The sequence below is a fragment of the Beta vulgaris genome, chromosome 3 (genome assembly GCF_026745355.1).
Source record: "Beta vulgaris subsp. vulgaris cultivar EL10 chromosome 3, EL10.2, whole genome shotgun sequence".
NCBI classification, from domain to species: domain Eukaryota; kingdom Viridiplantae; phylum Streptophyta; class Magnoliopsida; order Caryophyllales; family Amaranthaceae; genus Beta; species Beta vulgaris.
In genome coordinates this window covers 52,525,607-52,531,606 of record NC_079204.1, presented here as the reverse complement: position 1 = coordinate 52,531,606, position 6,000 = coordinate 52,525,607, and positions in this window count along the sequence as shown.

The following is a 6,000-nucleotide window of genomic DNA, read 5'->3' as shown; positions in this document are numbered from 1 at the left end:
CCCACTGATCATTCGTCATATCCGAAGGCTTTCTAGATACACCTACCAGACCCTTGTAACAGCCACTTTGAACCGGATGGCTTTCATCTTTAATTGCCATAGGCCAAAATTTACTTGCCTATCAAATTTCTCAATATTGTATCATTGACATAATGAAAAAAAAAATCAAACTTTTTCTATAAACACTTAAGATCTTAAAACAACCAAGCTCTTGATACCAGTTTTTATAACGGATGTTTGTAGTTTGATTAATGCGGAACATAAAATCAATGAAATAATGAAGGTGAGAAAACTATAAAGATGAACAAACAAAAACACAAGGATTTATACCAGTTTGTTATAACGGATGTGTTGTAGTTTGATTAATGCGGAACATAAAATCAATGAAATAATGAAGGTGAGAAAACTATAAAGATGAACAAACAAAACACAAGGATTTACGTGGTTCAGTCAAATTTACCTACATCCACAGGTGGGGTTAGACTTCTTCCACTATAATGGAGAAAATCAGAAGAATAATACAAGAGTCCTATATCTAGAGGCTAAAAGTGTTTCATAAGTTGTGTTAATAATGATGAACACTAAGAGCCTTTTAAATCATAAGGAACCCGTACAAACCCTAAAAGATAACTTAAAACGAAAAATATATCGAAAAACGCGTTCAGCGTTCAAAACTGCGCACCGCCCGACGTCGGGGCAAATCCGCCCGTCGGGCCGAGACGAAACAGCTTCGTCAGTTTTTCGTAAAACAGTCATAACTTTCTCGTTTCTCATCGAAATTGGGCATATACCTATCGTTGGAAAGCTCTTTGAACAAGCTATCACCTCCAATTTGAATCACATCGAAATCATTTATAGATTGATGAATGTGCATTCAAAGTTAGCCTTATGCCATTCACAAGATTTCAAGTCATATTTAACAAATCTCCACCTTGACTTGAAACCGATCAAACAAGGTAACTCCACCTTAAACCAAAAATGATGCTCAACCAAAAAACACCATAGAACCTCCATCTTAAACAAAATTCCATAAACCGATCCATTGTAGGCAGTCCAGAAAACGAACATCTTCTCAATTGTGAACTGATGCTTCTTCGAACAAAAAATTCGTATACAAAACCATCACATGGCCTAGATCGAGAGTATAAAGTAACCAACGCTAGCATGCTTCATCAAATTGACCAAACTCTCTTCAAAACACGTCTTCATCTCAACAACAAATTCAAAGGCAATTCTAGAAACTGAATGACAACAATAATTTCTAAATTGCAATTGTACTTAATAAACACAAAAGTACCAAATTTGAATAGAAATAGCATAACTAGAACAAAATCTAATGCATAACCAAGATTGCTAATTTATTATAAACTCAAAAACAATCTTCATAGACTCCATAGCAAAATCCACACGGTTTCTCGTTTTACCAAGAGATCTCAAAAGGGCCACAAACAAAGATCGTGAAAACCGCAGCCCCAAATCTTGTAACCCTAAAGTGCAAGATCATCATCAGAAACAGTGTCGGCAATATTTGCAGATTGACCCTCATTGGACCTTTCTCCACTTTTCTTCTTTAATTTCCAACACTCAGATTTAATATGACCCTTCACATGACAATAGTTTACAGATTTTTTCGAGAATTCTTTCCACCATGAGCAGCAAAAGCATTTGTGTTAGCAGAATTATTAGATTTATTAACTAATTTATTGTCAATTAAATCTCTCTGAGTTAAGGCCTCCTTAACATCCTGCAAACTCAAATCATCTTTACCATATAATAAGTATCTCAAAGTGCTTATACGAAGGGTAAAGAACACAACAACCTAATAGCCATATCCTCATCATCGATCTCAACATCGATATTTTGCAAATCCATAATTATAGAGAAGAATTCATCTAAATGAACTCAAGCGGTTACCTTCTTCTAGACTGAGATCATGAAGTCTAGATTTTATAGTAGACGGTTGTCACAGATTTGTCATATAAAGTGACTCCAACTTCAACCACAAACTCGCAGCAGTCGTCTCTTTGGCAACCTCTCTCAGAATTCATTAGATAGACTTAAATGAATTGCTGAGAGTGCCTTCAAATCCATATCCTCCCACTGATCATCCGTCAATCCGAAGGCTTTTTGGATGCACCTACCAAGCCTTGTAACAACCACTTTGAACCAGGATGGCTTTCATCTTTAATTGCCATAGGCCAAAATTTACTTGCCTATCAAATTTCTCAATATTTATTTCATTGACATAATGAAAAAAAAATCAAACTTTTTCTATAAACACTTAAGATCTTAAAAACACTTGACCAGATACATTTGATTAACGACAATCTGTTAGTGAGCTTTAAACGTACTTTATAACGATGTTTGTTTATTAATGCGGAACATAAAATCAATAAATAATGAAGTGAGAAAACTATAAAGATGAACAAACAAAAACACAAGGATTTATACCAGTTTGTTATAACGGATGTGTTGTAGTTTGATTAATGCGGAACATAAAATCAATGAAATAATGAAGGTGAAAACTATAAAGATGAACAAACAAAAACACAAGGATTTACGTGGTTCAGTCAAATTTGACCTACATTCCACAGGTGGGGATTAGAGCTTCTTCACTATAATGGAGAAAATCAGAAGAATAATACAGAGTCCTATATCTAGAGCTAAAAGTGTTTCATAAGTTGTGTTAATAATGATGAACACTAAGACCCTTTTATAATCATAAGGAACCCTACAAACCCTAAAAGATAACTAAAACGAAAAATATATCGAAAAAACGCGTTCAGCGTTCAAAACTGCGCACCGCCCGACTCGGTCGAAATCCGCCCGTCGGGCTCGAGACGAAACAGCTTCGTCAGTTTTTCGTAAAACAGTCATAACTTTCTCGTTTCTCATCGAAATTGGGCATATGACCTATCGTTGGAAAGCTCTTTGAACAAGCTATCACCTCCAATTTGAATCACATCAAAATCATTTATAGATTGAGTGATATGTGCATTCAAAGTTAGCCTTATGCCATTCACAAGATTTCAAGTCATATTTAACAGGGATATATGTTGCAATTGTTATAGAATAGAGGAATTAGGTTTAAGCATTACAATAAACCAAACTTGTACGCAACCAATTGATCCAAATTGCTAAGTTGAGAATCGCGATCATGGTAAAACCATACTTCCGTTCTACCAATGTAGCTATATTTGAGCTGCATCAGTTGTCCAACCTAGTGCTATATCATTAAACGTCTGATATCTTACTCGTCAAATAATGTTTGGCCTTAATATTCGCCAAAACCTTTTAGAAACTTTTCTAAACTACTTTACACCCAAACAAAAGTATCACTCCTTTGATCATCAAAGTTGAGCAACTCTATTGAATTTGTGTATGAATTAAGTACACATTTGATGGCAATGAAAGCTAGTAATTAATCATTAAACATGTAACTAATATAATCGGCCTCGTGCAAATGTCAATAAACTTGTTAATCTAGTGGCTCATAAACTCTTATAAATTTCTTAAAAAATGTGGTCCATAAACTACATATTTGTGTATGGCTGTATGCCTGTATCAGTACTTCAGTAGGCAGTATGATATTATAACTGTGGAGACCCGAAGAAAAATAGCTCCTTCATGCATAATTGGAGAGAGATCATTTTCTGGTGGTCATGTCACACGTCTCGTATAAGTTGGAAACTTTTGTAAACTATATTATGGGACGGAGGGAGTATTTGTGCTGACGGGTGATACTAAAGTGTCCAACGAATTTTTCCAAACAAATACACTGCTATGAATTACATAATTCACAAGGAGCGTCTGATTCAAATAGAGAAATAGAAAGGAAATAAAGTCAAATAAAGAGGAGGATTGGAGGAATGATAACAAATTAATAATAATGATTATTTTTATCGGGTATTTGGTTTAATAATGGAAATGAATCACTTATAAAGAAATAGAAAGGATTTTGTTATTCTTCTAATTCGGAGAATAAATCATAACATTTTAGGAGTTTGGGTTACCATCAAATAAGGATAATAGTTAACCTACTAACCAAACCAAACAAAAAATAATGAATTCAGATTACTGAATCTGTTTCCAGCCCCATAAAAAGCTCAACCAAACAAGGCCTAAATACGTTTTCCCCATAGGCCCATATTACCTAGTTCATACTTTAAAGTTTCTTCGTAGTTGTTGTGAATCTTGTGATGCTGTCTAGTTAACGTTTCCTACGGATGTCATTGTGCAATCAATGGGATTAATTTGGAACGACAAAAATGAGAGCTAGAACTATAAACATTACCTAAGTCCTAAAGCAGGTGTAAGTTGCCTCATAGTTTATAGATGTTTAAGGGGTTGTCCTACATGTTGACAATACTGATGAGTTATGAGAGAAATAGAAAGAAACTAATATTTGAAATTCTATATTCTAGAAAGAGAATGTATAAGACCTTTTTGTTACAGATTTTGTGAGGAAACACTTTATGATACTTTTTTGAAACAATTTATAGCTATTTAGCAAAACATGAACCATCAGATTCGAATAAAAAATGTGAAAGTTACTATTCCAGTTAAAATAATATGTAAATGTATGTGATTTTCATGATTTAACACGTAACAAACATAACAATTGTATTTATTATGCTTCTCTATCGCTCTTATAAAGATTATCGGTGTATTCTGTACCCTATAAATTATGTGAAAGTATTGGGTCAGACCGTCTGACGTATTGTTTACTGTCTGACGGGCTGAGTCCAATACATCTTCTCTCTGCTTCACTTTTTAAGTCACATTCTCTCTCCTCTTTCTTCTTCTTCTCTGGATTTTCATATAATCCTTCAAATCTGCCATAATCAATCTTCAAGGATTTGTTCAATCATTCACTTCATCTGCCGTCTTCCTTATCTAAGTTATACATCACAAATTTTCCAAATTTGAAATCCATATTCTGCGGCACCACCAGTTCCAACCTCACTATACTAGCGGTCATTCCGTCGGTAAGGGGAAACCGAAAAGCTTTACTTTTGGTGGACCGGAGTTTGTAAAATTATATTACATTCCTAGCAAAATTGGAGAACAAACAGAAGCAAACTTTGTAACCTCGAGATACAAACAGTTCAATTCCTCAAAAACATAATTGCAATGAAACTGGAATATCTAGGGTCGCCATTAATTGTTTAACTTGAAGTTGAAGTGAGCTGCAATAATTTCATAATCTAACAAAGAAGAAAAAAATCAGCTAAGAGGAATGAAGAAGAAGGAGAAAGTGAGAGAAAGCAGAGGTTAGTGTTTTGTTTTTCAGTTGGACTTTGTTTTGTTTCAGTTGGACTTTGTTTTCTTTCAGTTGGACTTTGTGTTTCTTTCAGTTGGACTTTGTTTTGTTTTAGTTGGACTTTGTTTTTTTTTTCAGTTGGACTACCTGAAAAAAAATGAAGACTACCTGAAAAAGAATGAAGACTACCTGAAAAAAAATGAAGACTACCTGAAAAAGAATAAAGACCAACTGAAACCCAAAGTAAGTCTAACTGAAGTACAAAAACCAACTGAAAAAAAAAGAAGACTAACTGAAAACAAAATGAAGACTACCTGAAAAAAAATGAAGACTACCTGAAAAAAAATTAAGACTAACTGAAAAAAATTGGAACCACCTGAAAGTCGTTCGACTAAAGATTATGATCAGAAGAGTCCGACACAATACGTTCTCATAAATTATAATGTCACTAATAATTCCTCAACTTTTGAATTGTTCCAAAGTGAAAACCCAATATAGGGCCTTTTGTAAAGCATAGGCCCAAGTTATGATTGTTTCATTGGCCCTTTCATTAATATAAATCCAATCATATCTCAAGATTAATTTAATTAGGTTAAATAATTTAAAACGCTCTAAATAATTATTCTCTTTCCATGAAATAATTACATAATAAGGTATAAAATAAATAGTATTATTATGTTGGCATGCTAGTTTGATGCCACACAATATCTTGTAATACATGCGATGAATGCGATCTC